At 41.9% G+C, this 25,900-nt stretch overlaps 1 pseudogene across 1 annotated transcript; it reads left to right on the top strand.

Moving 5' to 3' along the window:
- The first annotated feature begins 18,110 nt into the window (after positions 1-18,110).
- LOC309618832 (small ribosomal subunit protein uS5 pseudogene) lies at positions 18,111-20,529 on the top strand (annotated as a pseudogene). Its single transcript has one exon. The product of its transcript is annotated as a small ribosomal subunit protein uS5 pseudogene (transcript).
- Positions 20,530-25,900: the final 5,371 nt, after the last annotated feature.

Here is a 25,900-nt window from a genome sequence, read left to right as displayed (position 1 = left end):
GAATTCTGTGAAGCCTGAAGGACATGTCATCTAGTTTCCCCTCCACTCTCTCCTGCTCTTTTAGGATGTTCCAACTACTGCCTGTGTGACACTCACTCACCTGTCAAAGCCAACTCAAAATACTGCCTCTTCCCAGAAGCCTTCCTTGGTCCCTACCTAGTGCTTTAGAGCCCCTGACTGGTTCTGACTTGAATTCAGAGTCACTTGGTCCCGTTCTTGTCTCCTGCCCATTCTACCCTCTGAGCCAGAAGCCCCAAGGGACAGAACCCCTTCCTATTCAATATCTTCCCAGTGGAGAAGCTTAAACCACCCCTCTGCCATCTTACCTTGAGACCAAGAAAGATGGTGGCTGAGGTCAGCCTTTGTTACTGACCAGGCCTGGGTAGGCACGGCTCCAGAGCCCCCAGCAGGAAGGGGGGAGGCAGATGTGGGTGTGCAGGCCTTTAGCCTCAGACTCATTGGGTAGCTAAGCTAAACAGCAGGGCCCTGAGCCCTCTGGTGGGGAGTCTGGGCTTCCAAGTAACATTCCATTCCGCTTCCTCCCTCCCAGGGCCTTTTCAAGGGCACCAAGGGCACTCGATGCTTTAGGACTGCCCACATAATGACAAAAACTAAGATGCACTCACATGCCACATGAAATGTCATTTATACATAAACTATGTACAAGTGGAGCTGCAGTAAATTGGTTGACGTTTTTGTCTTATAGCCATTTATTTAAATATGAATTTTCTTTGTTCATTTTGAAACCAAAAACTTTTTTCCATCTTTCAACCATAGTCCCCAGGCCCTAAGCCTGTGTCTAAGGTATGGGCTGGCCGTGCCTGGTTAGAATCCCAAATCCCAGTGCTTGTCAGTTCCTGAGCCCATCTGGACCACCCGACCATATCTATCCACCCACCTATCTATCATATATGTAGCATCTATCTACCTACCTATCTATCTATCCATCATCATCCATGTAGGCTGCCTAAAGTAATAAAGGCAACTGGACAGAGGGTAGAAAAGCCGCATGTGGTGTGAGACTGCCCTCTAGAGGTTGCTCCAGGAAGGTGCAGGTGGGCAGCCCCCTCTGCCATCAGGCTGAGATCAACCCCACCATTCACTCACTGACATTTATTGAGCGCCTACCTATACCAGGCGTCCTGTACGCACTTTGGGAACAAAGGGTAATAGACAGGAATAAAGTTCATCCCTGTCATCTGGGAGGTCACCATTTTGTAGCAGTGACTACAAACACAAACACAATTACAATTCAGTGCAATGACTACTGTAATATATGTGTGTACCAAGTTGCGTGGGAGCACAGGGGGGATGTGAATAAGTCTGGGACACTAGGGGAAGTGTCACCACAGGGGAAGTGACATTTTACTAAGCATTTTCCAGGCAGTGCTAGAGAGGAAAGACATTCTGGGCAGAGGGAACCGCATGAGCAAAGGCAATGCACTGTAGAAGTGTGAGCTTGTTGGGGGGCAGTGAGAGGTGCCGTGCAGCTGGAGTGTGCATAGCACGGAACAGTGCAAGACCTGCCTAGAGAGGCAGGTGGCGCCAGATGGTGACGCAGCTCCCGTTTGAAAAACAGGGACGTGCAACTCTGGCCGGGACCCTGTGCCCAGCAAGAGGGAGGAATGTCTCTCCATTCCCATGGGTTTGGTTAAGGTCTTGCATTGGCCTCCTTGTTTCTCCCCTGCCCCTCACATCACTACCTAAGGATGCTTGTAAATCACAGTCAGGTTACTCCTGACTTCTGCCTGCTTAAACCTCTCCATTGGCACATCAACAGGCACAGGGCAAAGGCCAGACTCCCAGCCTCACATATAAGGGGGTGAGTTTGGGGCTCTTTCAAGAAGAAAGTTCTTTACATAATGGGGGTTTATTACGAGGCCACACGAGGAAGGCAGGAGGACAGGAGTCTCAGCCGCCAAACAACCAGGCTGTGCAGTGACTGGAAGGCGACTGAGCAATCCCGAAGGCGGCAGTGCAGCTGTGAGGGAGACAGTCCTTTACTGGCAAGCATGACACATTCCTACAAAAGTGTATGAGAGCGATATGTCTGAAAGCTGAACAATAGATTCGTGTGTTAGAGGAAAGAAAGTCCTGGCCCCAGGGAGCAAAACAAAAAAATATCTCAAAATACCTAAACATGGTCCAGAAGCAGAATAAAATAGTGACTAAGAGTATTGGTCCTGGCACCAGGCTGCCTGGCTGCATCACTTATTACCTATGAGATTCTGGGGAAATTAATTAATTGACTGCTCTCTGCCTCAGTTTCCTTTCTATACTAGTGCCCATTTCATACATTTTTGTGCAGATTACAAGTTTCACACATGTCCTGTGTTTGAAATAGAGTGTCCACATAGGAGCCACTCAATAAACATTCTCTATTATGATTCATGCAGGCCTTGGGTCAGAGAGGCCTAATTACCCCCTGAAGTACTACTCTCCACTACCTAGTCTCCCTTTCTTCTGGTTGGTAATGGAAACACCACCTTCAAGGATAAGTGGTAGTCCAGCCAGAGACCAGATTTCATCACCCTCCTTGCAGCCTGGTGTGGCCATGTGACCGAGTTCTGGCCAATAAGAGGCAAGCAGTACTGAGGTGCCCAACTTCTGGATCCCGTCCTTAGAAGGAGAAAAGGTGCTTGCCCTTCACATCTCCCCTTCCTGCTGATGAGAAGTAGCTTAGACACAGAGATGGAAGCACATGTTGAAGATGGCAGAGGCACTCCAAAAGCCCCAGGCTGCTCACCTCTTACTGCTACATGAGAAAGAATTGATCTTCTGTCTTACCTAAGCCACTGTATTAGGGGCCTCTTTGTTACAGCAGTTTAGTGTGTACCTTTAATGAATGCAGTATCTTTTTCTAAAGTAATCCTTCCCTGTTAGAATAGTGGGCAAGAGGCACAAGGAGATAGTTTACTCACATACATCAGAAAAAAACATTTAAAAATGGCCTTTAAATAGATGAAAATATGCTCAATTTTACTCATGAAGAAGAGAAATGCAAATTAAAAGTACACCGTAACCCTATTTCTCATTTATCAGATTGACAGAAATTCAAAGGCTTGACCACATACTCTGTTGGCGAGGCTGTATGGGAAACACACACTTTCATATTTTGCTGCTGTGACATAAGAAAAATATATTTGGTCTCTGCCACTGTTGCCTGACACTGAGCCCCTAAAACCCTAGGAATTTCCTGAGTGTAGGGGTGATAAGCCGCTTTCAACTTTACCTGAATTTATGCTAGTGAGGTGACTCTTGGAGGATAGGGGCCGGTTGCCAGAGGAATCAACCACAAGATCAGAGGGTTGGAACTTTCAGCTCCATCCCACCCACACCTCTGGGGAGAGGAGACGGTCTGAGGATCAAATTAATCACCAATGGCCAGTGATTAAATTAATCAAGCCTGTGTAATGGAACCTCCATTAAAATCCTAAATGAATGGGTTCAGGGAGCTGCACATAGAGGTGCTGTGTGGGTGGTGCACCTGGAGAGGGTGGGGGAGCTTCGCACCCCTTCCCCACATACCTTGCCCTGTGAACCTCTTCCATCTGGCTGTTCCTGAGTTACGTCCTTCATGATACACCAGTAAGAGTATGCAAAGTGTTTCCCTGAGTTCTGCGAGCCATTCTAGGACATTATTGAACCTGAGGACAAAGTTGTGGGAAGCCCTGATTTACAGCTGGTCGGTCAGAAGTATATGAGGCCTGGACTTTCGACTGGTGTCTGAAGTGAGGAGCAGCTTTGTGGGCCTGAGCTCTTAACCTGTGGGGTCTGCTCTAACTCTGGGTAGTTAGTGTGTGAATTGAATTGTAGGACACCCAGTTGGTGTCTGCAGAGAATTGGAGAATTGGTTGGTGTAGGAAAAAAAGCCACACATTTGGTGTCAGAAGTATTGTTGGTGTTTAGAGGAAACAGTTTTCCTTTAGCTGGTGGGAGTGCAAAATGGTACAACCCCTATGGAGGAGGATCTGGCAATATCTAACAAAATAGGCATTGACCCTTTGACCTGGCAATCCCACGTCTAGAATTTACCCTGAATATAACCCTCCAACACTATTTAAAAAAAAAAATACACACAGGTTTTTCAGCATTATTTGTAATAGCAAAGTATGAGAAACAAATGCCCAAACATAGGAGATTGGCTAAAGAAATTCTAGTACATCCGTGCAGTGGAGTACTATGCAGCTATAAAAAAGGAACAAGAAAGTTTGCTTTGAACTGATATAGAATCATGGTCAGGATGTATCATTAAGTGGAAAAAGCAAGATACAAAAGAGTTTGCAGATATCCCCTGCTTCTCAAAAGTTCACTTTACGCCACTTTGCTTTTACAGAAGACCTACATTAGTACCTGTTTTTGCTAACCAAAAGAAGTCTGAAGAGGATTTTTGCTTTAAGAAAAAAGGTGAAAGGGGGGACTTCCCTAGTGGTCCAGTGGTTAAGAATCCACCTTCCAATGCAGGGGACGGGGGTTCGATTCCTGGTCTGGGAACTAAGATCCCACATGCCGCAGGGCAATTAAGCCCGTGAGCTGCAACTAGAGAGAAGCCCACCCACCGTGACGAAGATCCCACATGCTGCAACTAAGACCCGAAGCAGCCAAATAAATTAAAAACTAAATATTTAAAAAAAAAAAAAAAAAGGTGAAAGGGAATTCCCTGGCGATCCAGTGGTTAGTGCTTTCACTGCCAAGGGTCTGGATTCATCCCTGGTCAGGGAAATAAAATCCCTCAAGCCGCCTGGAGCGGCCAGAAAAAAAGAAAGAAAGAAAAGCGCTCAGCTTTGCAGCTAGCTGGGCAGCGGGAGCAGCGCCACCAGGCTCCTTCCCTGGGAACTACACTCAGCATCTCAGCATCAAGCCACTGTAGCTTTGAAACGTGCCTGTGAGCATCTGTGATTTATCTCAGTTTATTCTGTGCATCCCATTAGCAAGATGTGTCCGAAGGTAATTGTTTCTTCACTTTACGCCATTTTATTTTATGAAAGATTTCATAGGAACACTCTACTTTTAGATAGCAAGGGAAACCTGTATATTTATAGAAGACTACCTTTCGTATAAAAGAAATATTCCCAGTCACAAATGGGATTAAGGAAGGGGGAGGGAAGAATTAGTAGTAGCTACAAAGAAAACTAAACAAATGAAAGAATGAGACAATTATTTCCAGACAAACCAAAAAACTGCATAAGAAAGGAAATGTAATTATAGTATAATATTTGGTTTAGCTGGGAGTCATAGTTACTTAGTCATAAAATGTAAATGTTAAATGTTGAATTAACCAAAAATTATGGTATGTGAAGTGTGGAGGTGTAAAGAGGAGAAATCAGGAATTGAAGGGGGCTCTATGCTCATCTACCATAATAATAAGTAAAATGGGTAATGTCTAACGTTGAGAAATTAGGAGTTAACGGTATAAGCGTATTACTTAGAAATATGGTGGTAATACCAGAGGAAACAGCTAGAAATGTTAGATGAAAATAATGGCCTCTGAGGAGTAGGACTGGGAAGTAGGGCAGGGTCAGGCAGGGAATTGATATTTTCCATTATAAGTCTTTTAGTATCATTTGCTTTTAAATGGTGTAAATATATTATGTTGACTTTAAAAACATGTTTTTCACTTTTAAAAAAATAAATGAAAAATTAAGAATAGGAGACCCCATACTAGCGGTAAAAGCTAATAGAGCGTGAAGGGAACTGGGGAACCCACTTCTGTTCTCATTTGGTCAAACCACCTTCTATACCTCTGATGTCAGCAAAGACTGCACACAAGGGAATATTACTGGCAATTATCTGACCAAATCCTGAGATGTTTGGGTTTTTAAAACAGAACAAAGGACTTAACTTGGGTTCCCCCGGAAGCAGACCCTGAGTCTGTTTTTGAGGACAAATAGTGTTATTGGGTGATGATCCCAGGAAGCATGGGCAGAGGGCGGTGTGGGGGAGTGAGGGGAGGAATGCAACACAAGATGTGTTCCGCAGCAGATGACTGCTATGGGCAGCTGGGGCTCAGTCCTTACAGAACCCACCTCAGAGCTGTCCCAACCACGAGTGAGAAAGCTGGGGTATTTATCCACCAACTCCTACCCACCACTGGGTGAGGGCCACCCCCAGAGCTGTTAACTCCCACCAGCTGCCCCGTTTCTGGCCTGCCCCAAGGAGGCCACCTCACTTCAACAGCAGAGTGTGCCTCAAGTGGGAAGTTGCAGGTGCGTGATGTCGAGAACCATGTGTGTGGAAGGGAAGGTACATGAGGGGAGAGCGGGCGTGGAAGGGATATGGGAGGGACACTGACGCTGTCTGCCACAGGACTGAAAGAAACGGAACATGCTTTTCTTTTGGCCGGGGGTGAAGCTTCTCGAGAAGGGGCTGGGATGAACTGTACTGTGCGTCCTGTAAGAGGGGAAAGGGGGGAGAACTGAGGGGACAGAGGAAGCTGAGTGAGAGGGACCGTCCACATTAAACACCCTCCTTTCTAAGGCCTAGGATGGGAAGACCCTTCCCTTTTATGGTACGAGGGAACATGTAACATAAAGTTACCGCTTTTTTTCCCCATACTCTACTGGTCTTTTCAGCTCCTTTAGTCATTGTTGCCTGGTGTGTGTTTCATGAAGGGAAGACAGGACATCACTTCACAGGGGTCTTCTGTTGAGCTAGCCCAGATTTCTAGGTGGAGTAACTGCTAGTCACCCCCTGACGGTGTCCGCTTTGCCTAAAGACTCTTCTGTCACGGCCGCCAGGCAAGTACAGCAGTTCCAGGCATAAATCCAGACGACAACGTCCCGAGTAAGAAAAACGATTATTTATCCTTCTTGTATCTCTTTCTTAGAAATCCCCTGGCAGACTTCCCCTCATATATCATTGGCCAAACTTGGGTTTGATGTAAAGGAACCAACCATCCTGGTTTGCCTGGGACTGAGGGTTTTCTGGGATGTGGGTATTTCATGCTAAAACCAAGACAGTGCCCTCAACATAAAGACAAAAACAAACAAACAAACAAAAAAATGATTAAAAAATGGGCAGAGGACCTGAATAGATATTTTTCAAAAAAAGACATACAGATGACCAACAGACACATGAAAAGATGTTCAACATTGCTAATCATCAGGGAAATGCAAATTAAAACCACAATGAGAGATCACCTCACACCTGTCAGAATGGCCATCATTCAAAAGACATCAAATAACTAGAGTTGGTGAGGTAGAGAACAAACGTATGGATACCAAGGGGGGAAAGCGGCAGGGGGTGGTGTTGTGATGAATTGGGAGATGGGGATTGACATGTATACACTGATGTGTATAAAATGGATGACTAATAAGAACCTGCTGTATAAAAAAATAAATAAAATAAAATTCAAAAATTCAAAAAAAACCAAACAAACAACAAAAAAAGAGTTGGTGAGGACGGGGAGAAAAGGGAACCCTCATGCACTGTTGATGAGAATGTAAATTGGTGCAATCACTATGGAAAACAATATGGTGATTCTCCAAAAAATTAAAAATAGAATTGCCATATGATCCAGAAATTTCACTTCCAGGCATTTACCTGAAGAAAACAAAACCTCTAATTTGAAAAGATATATGCACCCCTGTGTTCAACCTAAGTGTCCATTGATAAATGAATGGATAAAGAAGATGTAATATATATATATATATATATATATATATATATATATACACACATATACATACATATATACATATATGTAATGGAATATTATTCAGCCATAAAAAATGAAATCTTGCCATTTGTGACAACATGGATGGATCTAGAGACTATTATGCTAAGTGAAATAAATCAGACAGAGAAAGATAAACAATGTACGATCTCACTTATATGTGCAATCTAAAAAACAAAATGAAAACAGACTCATAGATACAAAGAACAAGTGGGTGGTTGCCAGAGGGGAGGGGGTGGGGGTTGAGTGAAATAGGTGCAGGGGATTAAGAGGTACAAACCCCCAGTTATGAAATAAATAAGCCACAGGAATGTAATATGCAGTATAAGGAATATAGTCAATAATATTCCAAAAACTTTGTATGGGGACAGATGGTTACTAGACTAACCATGGTGATTGTTCCATAATGTCAAATCACTATGTACTACACCTGGAAACTAACATAATATTGTATGTCAACCACATTAAAAAAAAAAAAAGGAAAAGAAAAAAAACCAAGACAGTCCCATGCAAACTGGGACAGTTGATCACCCTAGCTCCATGCTATAGCACATGCCTTCGGTGTCCCGCTCAAATTCCCTTTGCTGGGCTGGGGATTGCTCTGAGGGTTGACTACTAATGACCCACAGATTGTCTCCAACTCCAAAGAATTGCCTTCAGCTGAACCAGAGCCACCTTGCTATGGAGGTTACACCATCACCACCCCAGCCCCTCCTCAGGGGAGCCTGTAGCCAGTGATTAACTGACGGGGGGTACAAAATGTTGGCCCCTGGTTCCAAGATGGGAGGAACTCTGTGGTGCAATTTACACTCTAGAACTCCCCATGGACTCAGATTGAAGCTAATCTCCAAATGAGACCATGTCCTTGCTTCCCAGATTCCCTCACTTCCCTTCTCCCGAGGGCAGTCCATCTAACAGTCAAGCATCCCTGTCTTAGGCTGTGCCCTAGTGAACCCAACAGAAGACACTCAACCATTGCTAAACCAGTCAACGACAAGGGCAATGGAATTGCCACGATTCACTTCAGGTTCTGCCACTGGAGTTAGGATAGGGTCCCCTTCCACTGACACGTATAACACCGTGGAGAAAAAACACCAGCACAAACTGCCCTTCAGAAGGAAGAAGAGGAAGACATGGTTATTAATCAGGCAATCAAACCAACAGAGGCGCTCTAGCAAGTAAAACTCTTGGGAAAGAATGGAAGTAATCTGACTACATCTGGGCTACACATTGTATAAGGAGCAAAGTTTGGGGTTTTATGAAATTTAAGCTTTTACTCCCTGTGAAACACCTCTGTATCTTTATAATAAGTCCTCTTATTTTAAAAACAAACTAACTTGCAACCAAAGAGTCCTAGGTGACATAGAAAGGAGCATCCAGAGTAGGGTTCATGTCACAAGCCTTGAGAGATACTGTGGACTTGGCTGAGTTGGGCAGAGGGGTGCGAGAAAGAATATGTGACCACAGAAAGGGAAGCTGGCAGCCCTTGCTATGTGGTAGTGAAGTGGTTGGTTAAGCTCTTCCCTGGTGTCTTTTTTTTTTTTTTTTTTTTTGGTAGTTTCTCTTTTTTTTATTGAAGTATAGTTAATTTACAATGCTGTGTTAATTTCAAGTGTACAGCAAAGTGATTTAGATATATATATATATCTCAATACATATATATATATATTCTTTTTCAGATTCTTTTCCATTATAGGTTATTACAAGATATTGAGTAGTTCCCTGTGCTATACAGTAGGTCCTTGTTGGTTACCTATTTTATATATAGTACTGTGTATATGTTAATCCCAAACTCCTAATTTATCTCCCCCACCCCTTCCCTGGTGTCTTTTGGTGCTCAGTCCATGTGTCCACTAAGACCAAGGCTTCAGATGACCTTACAGCAAAACAGAGTGTGTTGGCCATTGTTTGTGGACTTCAGTAAGGTGCAGCCAGAGACAAGCTGTTATCCAGCAATGGCCCAGCTGACCAAAGATGGTAAAACCCCAGGCGACCTGATGTTGTTGCAGTCATGATCAAGAATTAACCTTGGGGAATATAAAATAGATAGCTAGTGGGAAGCAGCCGCTTAGCACAGGGAGATCAGCTCGGTGCTTTGTGTCCACCTAGACGGGTGGGATAGGGAGGCGGGGAGGGAGATGCAAGAGGGAGGGGATATGGGGATGTATGTATGCATACAGCTGATTCACTTTGTTATACAGCAGAAACTAACACAACATTGTAAAGCAATTACACTCCAATCAAGATGTTAAAAAAAAACCAAAAAATGAATTAGCCTTGGGGGAATTCCCTGGCAGCACAGTAGTTAGGACTCTGTGCTTTCACTGCTGAGGGCCCTGGTTTGATCCCTGGTCAGGGAACTAAGATCCCACAAGCTCCATGGCACGGCCAAAAAAAAAAAAAAAAAAGAATTAGCCTTGGAATGGGAGTTTGGGATTAGCAGAGGCAAACTATTATATATAGAATGGATAAACAACAAGGTCATACTCTATAACACAGGGAACTATATTCAATATTCTGTGACAAACCATAATGGAAAAGAATATGAAAAAGAATATATATATGTATAACTGAGTCACTTTGCTATACAGAAGAAATTAACACAACTTTGTAAATCAACTATACTTCAATAAAAATTTTTTAAGAAATTAGCCTTGGGCTTCCCTGGTGGCACAATGGTTAAGAATCCGCCTGCCAATGCAGGCGACACGGGTTCGAGCCCTGGTCCAGGAAGATCCCACATGCCGAGGAGCAACTAAGCCCGTGTGCCACAACTACTGAGGCTGCGCTCTAGAGCCTGCGAGCCACAACTACTGAGCCCGTGCGCCACAACTACTGAAGCCCGCACGTCTAGAGTCCGTGCTCTGCAACAAGAGAAGCCACCACAATGAGAAGCCCGCACACTGCAATGAAGAGCAGCCACCCCCGCTCGCCGCAACTAGAGAAAGCCCGCGCGCAGCAAAGAGAAGACCCAACACAGCCAAAAAAAATAAATTAAAGAAAATAAATACAGAAAATTAAAAACAAAACACAACAAACAAACAAATTAGCCTTGAATCCTGCTGAATTGCTGTGTCAGATTTTCTGATTCTCTATACCTCCCCACACCCAGGAATGAAGTTAGAGCATTGATTAGAGAAACTGTAAGATCTTAGCTGTTGGAATGAAGGTATTGATCGATTCATTCAGTTAACAGATATTTGTTGAGCACCTACTCTGGGCCAGGTACTATTCTAAGCACAGTGAATGAACATCCCTGCCCTCAAGGAGCTCATGTAGGAGGCAGAAAGATGATAAATAATAAACATAACAATTACATTTGTTTGTAACAGTCAGTACAGAACAGTATGTCAGAAGGTGCTGAGTACTGTGGAGGAAATAATAGAGCAGGCTAAGAAATTTGTAGAGAGAATAGGGAAATGGTGGTTGCAATTTTAAATAGAGAGGTCAGGGCAAGCCTCATTGAAAAGGCAAGATTCGAGCGAAGACATGAAAGAAACTAGGGAGTGAGTTACCTGGACATAAAAGGGGAAGAGCAAGAATAGCCTGGGGGTTCAAGCAACAGCCAAAAGGCTAAGGGGGCTGGAGCGGGGTATGGGGTGGGGGGACTTGTAGGACAGGTCAGACAGGTAGTGGGGGACCAAGTGGGATGGAGTTTGGGCTTTTATTCTGAGAGAAATGAGAAAGCCATTGCAGGATTTTGAGCAGAGGAGTGACACAGTATACTTATATCTTAAAGGATCTCTCTGGCTGCTGGGTCGGATGAGGATAGATGATAAGGAAGCAAGTAAAAGCAGGGCAAGTGTTAGGGGGTCTCTGCAGTAACCCAGATGAGAGAATGAAGGCGGTTCAGGCTAGAGCGGTACCATTGGAGGTGTGATTAAGTGGTCAGATCCTGGACGAATTTTGAAAGCAGAACCAGCATAGTTTCCTGGGATCGAATGTAGGGTGTAAGAGAAAACAGCTTTGTTGAAAAAAAAAAACCCTCCACCAAACCTCAGATCTCTCCAAACCATCTTTCATTGAGCCCCCTCTGCTGGACAAATGTGAAATTGCCTCCCATCTTAAAAGACCTTCCTTATGGTTGTGGAACGCGAGGTTGCAGGGATGACTGACCCTCGAAGGCAGATTAGAGGAGCAAGTCAGACACCTCCACCCTCATTATTCACCATCCATACCCTGAAGCTAAAGCATGAATTGGAGAATTGGTATAGCTGGGCAGAAGCCCCTAGGCAGGCCCAGGTCTGAATCTTCACCCGGCCTGGATATTATCAAAGAAAGACAAGATTCTTAGTTTGGAGTTTTTAGCAGAGAACTCCCAAAGGAAATGCTCAGGTCACCAAAATTTTATGGGAATTGTAGTACCAGAAAAAAAAAAAAAAAAAAGTAATGCTGGCAAACAGAGGCCTGAGATTTTTCTTAAACCAATGTTACAGGAAGACTCGGTCCCAAACCTCATAAAAAGGATACCAGCAATAGTAGGAAGTAGATGGCTCCCTAGAGGAGACCCTACCCACTGGTCCTCTTTGAAGCAGTCCTGAAGGATGTTGGTTATCTCAATATAAAGGAAGTCCTCCAAGCAGGTAGATCATAGGGACCAAGGAAGTCACTCCACTGCTCGAGAAGTGAGTTATACAATGTTGCCCATGAGATTTGCTGTTGCATCATTTACCTATACAGACTTGTCCAGCAAGATACAGCACAGCCCCTGGACCAGTGGCCAAGTATGGTGCTTTCATAGAGGCTTCCCACTAAACCCTTTTCTTAAGAATAACTAATGTGATTGTCCTTTTTTTTTTTCCTTTCCCACTATTGCATATGAGTAGTGGTTACTGGTAGGTACTACTAATCAGAATTAAAATTGGGATTTTGTATGGTCAGTAATATGTAGGGAAATGTACCTTATCATTGATGCTAATGTGAGCATGGATGTTTAGGAATACTTTGTGTTAGAAAAAATTCGGTAAATTTAGATGAACGTGTCTTGGTCAGCAAAATGCTGGGAAATGCAAAACTGATTTAAAAAATAAATTGTACCATTTGACTTTTTCTTTTTTTAATCGTAAGAGAGGGGGAGGCATTGGGCTGGAAAGTGGAAGGATTTTGTGCAAAGATAATGACTGAGATCCTTAAACTGAAGGTCTAAGTTATGGACAAAATGGAATGCAATCAGCCTACTGCTCAAAAAGGTCTTGGCGCTGCACCTGCATAAATGAACCAAGTGTCCATGAATCTGTCCTGATCCTTGCACCATCTGAGACCTCTGCTGCATGGAAGGAAGCCCAAGTGTGCACAAGGTGGGGCTCTATCTATTGTTTAGTCCATAAATAACAGGACGATGTGGAGCCACACCAAGGTAAGATCGAACCTGAACTAGAAGATTAGATAGACATCAGTGGGAGGTAATACACTTGGGGAATAGCTGCCTCATTATGGTGCCTCTGGCTACTAGCTGGACACAGACGATTTTAGCTTTGGGAAGAAGGTGAGTAGTGGTTATTCTTGAAGTGGTTGGGTCATGCTTAGAGGGCTCATCTTAGGCTGTACTGGGAGAAAGGTGGTGGGGGGATGGGGTTTAGAATGTAGTGGAGACTTTTCAAGGTATCTGCCTGGCTAATGGGGATCTTCACTTCCTCTTCTCTAGTTACTGCCCTTCAATTCTTTTTTTTTTTTTTTTATGAAGCTCAGGTTCTTTTTTTTTTTTTAATAAATTTATTTTATTTTTATTTTTGGCTGTGTTTTGTCTTCGTTGCTGCGTGCGGGCTTTCTCTAGTTGTGGTGAGCGGGGGCTGCTCTTCGTTGCGGTGTGCAGGCTTCTCATTGCGGTGGCTTCTCTTGTTGCTGAGCACGGGCTCTAGGTGCATGGGCTTCAGTAGTTGTGGCTCGTGGGCTGTAAAGCACAGGCTCAGTAGTTGTGGCACATGGGCTTAGTTGCTCTGCAGCATGTGGGATCTTCCCGGATCAGGGCTTGAACCTGTGTCCCCTGCATTGGCAGGCGGATTCTTAACCACTGCGCCACCAGGGAAGCCTGAAGCTCAGGTTCTTGATGTCTCATCGCAGAAAGAATTCAGTGAGAGACAAAGTGATAGGTAAGAAGTGGATTTTTTTAGAGAGAAACACACTCCACAGTGTGGGCCATCTCAGAAGGTGAGACAGAAAGGTCTGCCCTTCAATTCTTGATATGGACTCCAACAGTCACATTTGAAAGGTTTCTTTATGTCTAAACGCATGTTTTGTAATGTTTTGATTTCTCATTTAATTACATTGTGGTCAGAGAATGTGGTCTGTGTGACATTGATTCTTTGGTATTTATTGAAGCTTGTTTTGTTATTTAGTAAGTGGTCAATAAGTGTTCCATGTGTGCTTGAAAAGAATGTGTACTCTTTAATTGCTGAGTGCAGAGTTCTATATAAGTTCACTTAATGAAGGGAGTTAATTGTGTCATTCAAATCTTCTATATCCTGGTTCATTATTGGTCTGTAGATCTGTCAATTACTGACAGATGCACTATCTCCCAACATGATGCTGAATTTCTGAATTTCCCCTAATAATTATGTCAATGTTCACTTTATATGCATGTTATTAGATGCATACACTTTATTTTTTTTATTTATTTATTTATTTTTGGCTGTGTTGGGTCTTCGTTGCTGTGCGTGGGCTTTCTCTGGTTGCGGCAAGTGGGAGCTACTCTTTGTTGTTGAGAAGTGTTGTGCAGGCTTCTCACTGTGGTGGCTTCTCTTGTTAAGGAGCACAGGCTCTAGGCACGCGGGCTTCAGTAGTTGTGGCGCGTGGGCTAAGTAGTTGTGGCTCGCGAGCTCTAGAGCACAGTCTCAGTAGTTGTGGCGCACGGGTTTAGGTGCTCCACGGCATGTGGGATCTTCCCGGAGGACCAGGGCTCGAACCCGTGTCCCCTGCATTGGCAGGCGGACTCTTAACCACTGCACCACCAGGGAAGCCCTAGATGCATACACTTTAGAATTATTACGTTCTCTTCATGAATTGAACCCTTTATTAATGTACATATGATCCTCTTTTCTGTAGTAGTGCATTTTGCTTTAAAGGATATTGTGCCTGACATCAGTAATCCAAGGCCAGCTCCTTTTGGCTACTTAAGAGCATTGCTTCAGAAGTCCTCACTTTTCTCTCTTTTATCATCAGTTTTTTCCATCTTTGTTGGTTTGTTCCAATCAGCATAAAATTATGTTACTATTTTTTCTATTTAAAAAAAACTCACAGGACTTGTCTGGCGGTCCAGTGGTTAAGACTCCGCACTTCCAGTGCAAGGGATGTGGGTTCGATCCCTGGTCGGGGAACTAAGCTCCCACGTGCCGTGTGGCAAAAAAAAAAAAGAGTAAGATTAAAAAAAATTCACTTGATCCCACTTCCTCCTCTAGCTACAGCCTGATTTCTGTTTTCCTTTACAGCAAAATTCCTCAAAAGAATGATATTTAGTCCTCTCCTCCCATTCTCTTATTTTTTCTCATTTTCAGTTTTTTCTATTATGTTTTAAAATAACCTATCATTTTAGAAGAAATACACAAGCATTGTACAAAATTAGAAAATGTAGATAAGCAAAAATAATAAAATGAAAACATTATATTCTCCCCATGTTGAGAGTACAAATGTTAATAACTTAGTACTCCAGTAATAACTGGATCTTTTACATATTTTTTTAATGTATGGGTTTTTTAAACTTACTTTTTATTGAGGTAACATTGGTTTATAATATTATATGTTTCCTGTGTACAACATTATATTTGTATTTCTGTTTGTACTACAGCATGCTCACTACCAAAAATTTAATTTCTATCCATCACCATACCGTTGGATCCCCTTTACCCATTTCACCCTCCCCCCTGCTCCTTCCCCTCTGGTAACCACTACTCTGTTCTCTGTATCTGTGTGTTCACTTTCATTTGGTTTGGTTTGGTTTGTTCATTTATTTTGTTTGTTTGCTTTTTATATTCCACATATGAGTGATATTACGCAGCATTTGTCTTTCTCCATCTGATTTATTTCACTTAGCATAATACCCTCAAGGTCCATCCATGTTGTCACAAATGGCAAGATTTCATCTTTTTTTGTGGCTGGTAGTATTCCGTTATATATATAAAAAACACATCTTCTTTATTCATTCATCTGTTGATGGGCACCTAGGTTGTTTCCACATCTTGGCAATTGTAAATAATGCTGTGATAAACATAGGGGTGCATCTATCCTTTCGAATTAGTGTTTTCATATTCTTTGGATAAATACCAAGAAGTGGAATTTCTGGATCATATGGTAGTTGTATGCTTAATTTTTAGAGGAATCTCCATACTGTTTTCCACAGTGGCTGCATCAATTTACATTCCCACCAACAGTTCATGGGTCAATGTATGGGTTTCTTTTAATCAACATGAGATCACATGGTACATAGCGTTTTGTAATTTCTTTTTATCAATTAATCATCTCTGCCTTTCCAAAATGGAGATTTTTCATCTCATCTAATACCTAAACCATAATCAAATTTTCACAATTATCCCCAAAATGTCCTTTATAACTGATATGTTCATATCTTATTCAACCTATGGCCATACATTGGATCTGGTCACAATCCCCTTTCTCAAAACCCTAACTTATTGAAGGCACTAGCTCAGATGTCCTTCCATCTGGATTTGTCTGGTTGCTCCCTCATGGTATTGTTTAGTCTGTTCCTCTATCATCTGAATTTCTTAGAAACTGAAAGTTAGATCTAAAGGCTTAATGGTTTCAAGGTAAGTGACTTTGAGTAAATATATGATAAATGATGTATACTTCACATTGTATCTCATCATAAAACACAATATCTGATGACACCAATTATGACAGCAGTCTTAGGCACTGGTTCAGGGTGAGGACAGCCTAATCCCTTTATCATAAATTGTATTTCCCCTGTGTAACTAGAAAGTAATCTGTGTGTTGCAACTTTGGCGCTACATGATATCCAATTCCCTATCTGCTCCTTCTCCTGATGGTTTTAAACCAATTAATAATCTTTGACAGAATCAGTAATTTCATAGGGTTTGCAAAATGATGATGTTGAAATTCTAGATTATTCAGGAAAGTTTTTCTTTATCAACTGAATCTATTTGATTATCCTAAAATACAGTTCCTACTGGAAAGGCAAGACAAATGTTTGTTTATTTTCCTTTAATTACCAATTTTCAAAGTAACTCTTTTTGTTTGTTTGTTTGTTTTAGGCCATGCCTCACGGCATGCAGCATCTTAGTTCCCCAACCAGGGATCAAACCTGCACCCCCTGCAGTGGAAGCACAGAGCCTTCACCAGTGGGCCGCCAAGGAAGTCCCTCAAAGTAAGTTTTAGTTAAACAGTCATTTAAAATTATGACAAATAACTCTGTTCTCAAACCCACTCTAATCATCTTTCACTCCCACCAATCCACAAAACTTTCCTTGTTAAGTTGATCAATGACCTCCAGGTTGCTCCATCCAGAAGTAAAGCCTAGTTCTCATCTGATTCGCCTATCAGCAGCAGTTGAGACAGTTGATCACTCTCTCCTTGAAACATTTTCTTCATTTTACTTTCAAGACACCACTTTGCCTAATTATCCTCCTACTTCCTGAGCCATTCCTTCTCAGACTCCTTTGCTAGTTCCCCTCATTTCCCTGACCTCTTAAGATTGGACTTCTCTATCTACACGCATTCTTTTTTCAACTTTAACCGAAAGGTATGTTTTTATTGTTAATTTATATATTTGATTTTTCAAAGTAAATGTAATATATATTCATTATATACAATTAAAAATTCAAAAAAGAAAAAGATTAATTAAGGCATTATTACTTATAAGCTAAAAACCCAGAGGCAACCATTGTTAACAAATGTATTTTTCAGATTATTAGGTTCTCTATTTAGGAGTTGTGACATGCCATTAAAATGTATTTACATCACCTTGGGGACTTCCCTGGCGGTCTAGTGGTTAAGCCTTGGCGCTTCCACTGCAGGGGGCGCAGGTTCATCGCTGGTCAGGGAACTAAGATCCCGCATGCCTCGCAGCCAAAAAAAAAAAAAGAAAGAAAACAAACGTATTTACATCACCTGAAACTAACAGAACATTGTAAATCAACTATATTTCAATTAAAAAAATTTTTTTAAATAGTATTTACATATCACTTGGATATATTTTCCTCCATATTGTAGTGTGTGTGTGTTCTGATACACAATTTTTGTTTAATTTTTACACATATTTTTTAAATTGTGGTAAAATGTACATAACAAAGTTTACCATTTTAATCGTTTAAAAATGTACAAATCAGTAACATTAAGTACATTCACATTGTTGTGCAACCTAAAATATATATTTTTAAATCTCTTTAAAATTTTTCATAATTCAATTACTATACAATTCACCCATTTGAAGTGTACAGTTCAAAGGTTTTAGTTTGCTTCTTTTTGTCCGTAAAAACGCCAAATGGCGGATGACGCCGATGCTGCGGGAGGGCCCTGGCATGGGAGGCCGTGGTGGCTTCCGCGGAGGCTTCGGCAGCGGCGTCCGGGGCCGGCGCCGGCGCCGGGGTCGCGGTCCGGGCCGGGGCCGAGGCCGCGGAGCTCGTGGAGGCAAGGCCGAGGACAAGGAGTGGCTCCCCGTCACCAAGCTGGGCCGCTTGGTCAAGGACATGAAGATCAAGTCCCTGGAGGAGATCTATCTCTTTTCTTTGCCCATCAAGGAATCTGAGATCATTGACTTTTTCTTGGGGGCATGTCTCAAGGACGAGGTTTTGAAGATCATGCCTGTGCAAAAGCAGACCCGTGCTGGCCAGCGCACCAGGTTCAAGGCGTTTGTCGCCATCGGGGATTACAACGGACATGTTGGTTTGGGTGTGAAGTGCTCTAAGGAGGTAGCCACTGCCATCCGTGGGGACATCATTCTGGCCAAGCTCTCCATCGTCCCCGTGCGACGAGGCTACTGGGGGAACAAGATCGGCAAGCCACATACTGTCCCTTGCAAGGTGACTGGCCGCTGTGGCGCTGTGCTGGTGCGCCTCATCCCTGCCCCCAGGGGCACTGGCATCGTCTCAGCCCCTGTGCCCAAGAAGCTACTGATGATGGCTGGAATTGACGACTGCTACACCTCTGCCAGGGGCTGCACTGGCACACTGGGCAACTTCGCCAAGGCCACTTTTGATGCCATTTCCAAGACCTACAGTTATCTCACTCCTTATCTCTGGAAAGAGACAGTGTTCACCAAGTCTCCGTATCAGGAATTCACTGACCATCTTGTAAAGACCCACACCAGAGTTTCCGTGCAGAGGACCCAGGCTCCAGCTGTAGCCACCACATAGTTTTCTATAAGAAAAATAAAGTGAATGAAGCTAGTTTAAAAAAAAAAAAAAGGTTTTAGTTTATTCACGGAGTTGTGCAATCAGCACCACAATAAGTTTAGAACATTTTCATCACTCTGAAAGAAACCTCATACCCTTTAGCAGTCACACCTTCTTCCCCCCAGCACCTGGCAACCACTACAGATTCTGTCTCTGGACAAATTCCATATAAACAGAGTCACATAATATGTGGCTTTTTGTGCCTGGCTTCTGTCACTAAGCATAACGTTTCGTTTTGTTTTGTTTTTTAATATTTATTTATTTGGCTGTGTTGGGTCTTAGTTGCAGCACGTGGGATCTTTGCTGCGGCACGCGGGATCCTCATTGCAGCACACAGCCTTCTCTAGTTGCGGTGCGTGGGGTTCTCTCTAGTTGTGGTGCGTGGGCTCAGCTGCCCCATGGCATGTGGGATCCTAGTTCCCCGACCAGGGATCGAACCCGTGTCCCCTGCATTGGAAGGCAGATTCTTAACCACTCCAACAGGGAAGTCCCAGCACAATGTTTTCAAGGTTCACCCATGTTGTAAAATTTATCAGTACTTCATTCCTTTTTATGACCAAATAATATTCCACTGTATGGATATGCCACATTTCATTTATCCATTCATCAGTTGATGGAAATGTGGGTTGTTTCCAGTTTGGGGCTATAAAGTTGCTATGAACATTTGTGTACAAGTTTTTCTATGGACACACATTTTGATTTCTCTTTCATTTCTGGGTGTATACCTAAACTGGAATTGCTAGGTCATATGATAATTCTGTGTTTTCAGAAATTGCCAAACTATTTTCCAAAGTGGCTGCGCCATTTTATGTTTCTACTGGCAGTGCATGAGGGCTCTGTTTTCTCCACATCTTCACCAACACTCGTTATTATTTGTCTTCTTGAGTATAGCCATCATAGTGAGTGTAAAGTTGTAGTTCATTGCAGTTTTGTTTTTTGTTTTTTGGCTGCGTTGCTGTGCTTGGGCTTTTCTCTTTTTTTACTGTAAAAGTTTTGAAATTGGGAGATATGAGTCCTCAAATTTTGTTCTTCTTTTTCAAGATTGTTTACGCTGTTCTGGGAACCTTGAATTTTCACATAAATTTTAGCATCAGCTCTTCAATTTCTGCAAAAAAAAAGCCAGCTGAGATTTTGATAGAGATTGCATTGAATCTGTAGATCAACTTGAGGAGTATTGTCATTTTAAAAATGTAAGTCTTCCAGCCCAGGAACCTGGGATGTCTTCTTTAATTTCTTTCAATAATATTTGTACTTTTTAGTGTACAAGTCTTATACTTATTTTGCTAAGTTTATTCCTGATCATTTTATTCTTTTTGGTGCTATTGTAAATAAAATTGTTTTCTTTTTCTTTTTTAAATTTTTATTGGAATATAGGTAATTTACAATGTGTGTTAGTTTCAGGTGATTAAAATTGTTTTCTTAATTTAATTTCTGGTTGTTCACTGCTAGTGTATGGAAATACAATTGATTTTCATGTATTGATATTGGGTTCTGCCACACTGTTGAACTTATTAGTTCTAATAGATTTGGGGGAATTTCTTAGGAATTTCTATATACAAGATCATGTCATCTGCAAATATAGTTTTACTTCTTTTCTAATATGGATATCTTTTCTTTCTTTATCATTTCTAATTTCTGTACATTGGCTAGACCTTCCAATACAATGTTGAATAGAAGCAGTAAAAGCAAAAATCCTTGTCTTGTTCCTGATCTTAGGGGAAAGCATCCAGTCTTTCACCATTAAGTATGATGTTAGCTGTGGGTTATTTTTTTTTTTTTAATATATAGGCCAAGATCTTTCTTTTTTTTTTTAATTTAATTTAATTTAATTAATTAATTAATTTATTTATTTATTTGGCTGCTTTGGGTCTTCATTGCTGTGCACAGGCTTTCTCTAGTTGAGGTAAGTGGGGGCTACTCTTCGTTGCAGTGTGCGGGCTTCTCACTGAAGTGGCTTCTCTTGTTGGGGAGCATGGGCTCTAGGTGCGTGGGCTCTGTAGTTGTGGCGCACAGGCTCAGTAGTTGTGGTGCACAGGCTTAGTTGCTCCATGACATGTGGGGTCTTCCCGGACCAGGGATCAAACCTGTGTCCCCTGCATTGGCAGGCGGATTCTTAACCACTGCACCACCAGGGAAGTCCTAGTTGTGGGTTTTTAATAGATAGCCTTTATCAAGTTGAGGAAGTTCCCTTCTATTCCTAGATTACTAAATATTTTTATCATGAAAGGATGTTGTCAAATGCTTTTTCTGCATCTATTGAGATGGTCATGTAGTTCTTTATTCTATTAATATGCTGTGTTGCATTAAATGGTTTTGTATGTTAAACCAACCTTACATTCCCATTCAGTCATGACATATAATCCTTTTTATATGTTGCTGCATTTGGTTTTTTTTTTTTTTTTTTTTTTTTAAAGATTTATTGATTGATTACTATGTTGGGTCTTCGTTTCTGTGCTAGGGCTTCCTGTCGTTGCGGCAAGCGGGGGCTACTCTTCATCGCGGTGCGCGGGCCTCTCACCATTGCGGCCTCTTTTTGTTGCGGAGCACAGGCTCCAGACGCGCAGGCTCAGTAGTTGTGGCTCACGGGCCTAGTTGCTCCGCGGCATGTGGATTCTTCCCAGACCAGGGCGCGAACCCGTGTGTCCTGCATTAGCAGGCAGATTCTCAACCACTGCGCCACCAGGGAAGCCCCTGCATTTGGTTTGATAGTATTTTGTTGAGGGCCCTTGAATCATGTTCATAAAAGATATTGGTCTGTAGTTTTCTTTTCTTGTGATGTTAATATCTGGTTTTGGTATCAGGATAATACAGGTCTCATAGAGTGAGTTGAGAAGTGTTCCTTTCTCCTCTATCTTTTGTAAGAGTTTGTTAAGGATTGATGTTAGTTTTTCATTAAATGTTTGGTAGAGGGACTTCCCTGGTGGCACAATTGTTAAGAATCCGCCTGCCAATGCAAGGGACACAGGTTCGATCCCTGCTCCAGGAAGATCCCACATGCCGTGGAGCAACTAAGCCTGTGCACCACAACTACTGAGCCTGCGTGCCACAACTACTGAAGCCCATATGCCTAGATCCCATGCTCCGCAACAAGAGAAGCCACCACAGTGAGAAGGCTGCTACCACGGTGAAGAGTAGCCCTCACTTGCTGCAACTAGAGAAAGCCCGCATGCAGCAATGAAGACCCAATGCAGCCATAAATAAATAAATAAATAAATAAATAAATAAATAAATAAATAAATAAATAAATAAAAATTAAAAAATAAATGTTTGGTAGAATTCACTAGTGAAGCCATCTGGGCCTCGGCTTTCCTTTTGGGAATTTTTTTTTTATTACTAATTCAATCCCTTTACTTGTTATAAGTCTGTTCAGATTTTCTGTTTCTTCTTGAGTCAGTTATAATAGTTTGTGTCTAAGAATTTGTCCATGTCATCTAAGTTATCTAATGTGTTGGCATATAATTGTTCACAGTATTCCCTTATAATCCATCTTATTTCTGTAAGGTCAGTACTGACATTTCCTCTTTCACCCTTGATTTTAGCAATTTATCTTCTGTTTTTCTTGGTTAGCCTACCTGAAGGTTTGTTAATCTTTCCAAAGAATCAATCTTTAGTTTTGTTGATTTTTTTCTATCATCTATTCTCTATTTCCTTTATTTCCATACTATCTTTATTATTTCCTTTCTTCTGCTTGCTCTGGATTTAGTTTTCCCTTCTTTTTCTAGTTTCTTAAGGTGGAAGATTGGGTTATTGATTTGAGACCTTCCTTATTTTTTAATATAGGTGTTTACAGCTATAAATTTACCTCTAAGCACAGCTTTAGCTGCATCCTATAAAGTTTGGTACATTGTGTTTTTATTTTCATTCATTTCAAAGTAGTTTTTAATTTCCATTGTGGTTTTTTCTTTGACCCACTGGTTTTTTAGGAGTATATTTTCTAATTTCCACATATCTGTGAATTTCTTCTTTTGCATCATATAGATATTTCCAGTATGTCATCTGAATTCTCTTGTTGTCTCTTTTACAGTATTTTTTAAGGTTATTTTCTTAATGGTTGTCCTGGAGATTACAATTAACATCTTAGCTTAAAATAATGTAGTTCAGATTAATACTGACTTAATTTCAATAACATACAAAAACTTTACTCCAGTATAGCCTAATTCCCTCCCCTCTCCTTTGTACTATTATTATCATACAAATTACCTCTTTAGATATTATAAACCCCATTAACACAACTTTAAAATTATTGCTTTATGTAACTGTCTTTTAAATCAGGTAAAAGAGGAAAAGAGTTACAAACAAAAATACATTTATGGGAGCTCCCTGGTGGTGCAGTGGTTAAGAATCCGCCTGCTAATGCAGGGGACATGGGTTGGAGCCCTGGTCCGGGAGGATCCCACATGTCGTGGAGCAACTAAGCCCATGTGCCACAACTACTGAGTCTGTGCTCTAGAGCCCGCAAGCCACAACTACTGAGCGCGGGTGCCACAACTACTGAAGCCCACGTGCCTAGAGCCCGTGCTCTGCAAAAAGAGAAGCCACCGCAATGAGAAGCCCACACACCACAACAAAGAGTAGCCCCCGCTCACCGCAGCTAGAGAAAGCCCGTGCACAGCGACAAAGACCCAACGCAGCCATAAATAAATAAATATAATTAATTTAAAAAATACTTTTATATTTACTTGTGTATTTACTTTTGCTAATGCTCTTTATTTCTTCATGTGGATTTGAATTACTGTCTAGTTTCCTATCATTTCAACCTGAAGGACTCCCTTTAGTATTTCTTGTAGGCAATTCTGCTAGTAATGAATTTTCTCAGTCTTTGTTTACCTGGGAATATCTTAATTTCTTCTATGGTTTTTGAAGGATATTTTTGCTATATATAGAATTCCTGGCTAACATGGTTTGTTTGTTTGTTTGTTTGTTTGTTTTGGCCATGCCACGCAGCTTGTGAGATCTTAGTTCCCCGACCACGGAATGAATCTACACCTTGGCAGTGAAAGCACAGAATCCTAACCACTGGATCTCTCTTTCAGCACTTTGAATATGTCATCCCACTACCTTCTGGCCTCCATACTTTATGGTAATAAATCAGCTGTTGGGGCTTCCCTGGTGGCGCAGCGGTTGAGATTCTGCCTGCCAGTGCGGGGGACACGGGTTCGGGCCCTGGCCTGGGAGGATCCCACATGCCACGGAGCAGCTGGACCCATGAGCCACAACTACTGAGCCTGTGCGTCTGGAGCTTGTGCTCCGCAACAGGAGAGGCCGCAATGGTGGGAGGCCCGTGCACCGCGATGAAGAGTGGCCCCCGCTTGCCACAACTAGAGAAAGCCCTCGCACGGAAACAAAGACCCAACACAGCCAAAAATAAATATAAATAAATAAAAATTTAAAAAAAAAGAAAAGAAATCAGCTGTTAATCTTACTGAGGATTCCCTTGTCCATGATCAGTCATTTTTCTCTTGCTGCTTTTAAGTCTCTCTCTTTGTCTTTGTCTTTTGACAGTTTGGCTCTGATGTGTCTAGGTGTGATAAATGCTAACTACTTACTGATGACTTCCAAATATATATTTCAAGCCCAGACTTCTCCTGGACCCCAGACTCACATATTCAAATGCCTACTTTTTGTCCTCACTTGAATGTATAACAGTCACCTCAAACTTAATATGGTAAAATTGAAATCCTAATCCCACTTTCCCAAAAAAATCCTGCTCTAAACATAGTCAAACCTTATCTCAGTTAATGCCAACTCCATTATTCCAGCTATTCAAGGTAGAAACCTTGGAGTCATTCTTAATTGCTCTCATTCTCTCATTCTCATCATCCATTAATAGCAATTGTTGTCTCTACTTTTAAAATAAAACCAGAATCCTATCATTTCTTACCACTTCCACTGCTACCATCTTGGTCCAAGCCACATCATCTCTCATCTAGATTATTACAATAACCTCCAACTGGGGTCCCTGCCTATCCTGGTCAGTACTATTTTCTCAGAATTACCCTTTTAAAACAGAAGTCAGACTATGTCACTCCTCTCCTCAAAACTCTCTAATGAGTCACCACTTCATTCAGAGTAAAAGTCAAAATTCTTACAAAGGTAACATTTACAAGCCCTCCTCTCCCACCACCAGTATCTCTCTGATTACACCTCCAGTGATACTCCTTCTTGCTCCCTCCTCTCTATTCAAACTGGTCTATTCCTATTCCTAGAATGTGTTAATCATTCTTCTGCCACAGCACTTGCTGTTCTTTCTGCCTGGAATATGTTTCCCCCAGATATTCCCATACCTTATTGCCCTTCTTTCAAGACTTTTTCAAATATTACCTTCTCAGTGAAACTTTCTATTGTAGACAAATTGTTTTTCTTTGTGGTAACTTTTAAAATTTATTTATTTATTATTTATGGCTGTGTTGGGTCTTCGTTTCTGTGCTAGGGCTTTCTCTAGTTGCGGCAAGTGGGGGCCACTCTTCATCGCGGTGCGCAGGCCTCTCACTATCACGGCCTCTCTTGTTGCGGAGCACAGGCTCCAGACGCGCAGGCTCAGTAATTGTAGCTCACGGGCCCAGTTGCTCCGCGGCATGTGGGATCTTCCCAGACCAGGGCTCGAACCCGTGTCCCCTGCATTGGCAGGCAGATTCTCAACCACTGTGCCACCAGGGAAGCCCTGTGGTAACTTTTAATATCTTCTTTTTGTAGAGTGGTCTGTAGTTTGACTAAAATGGGAAATGGGATTTTTCTTTTTTTTTTTTTTTTATTTTTAGAAATTTCATGTAATGTCTGAAACATTTATATTAACATATTTCCATACATATTTCCATACAAATACAAATATAAGATTTTTAGAAATTTCATATAATGTCTGAAACAT

Source organism: Balaenoptera borealis, assembly GCF_965194805.1.
Source record: "Balaenoptera borealis genome assembly, chromosome: 20".
NCBI lineage: Eukaryota > Metazoa > Chordata > Mammalia > Artiodactyla > Balaenopteridae > Balaenoptera > Balaenoptera borealis.
This window is presented reverse-complemented; position numbering and strand designations above follow the sequence as displayed.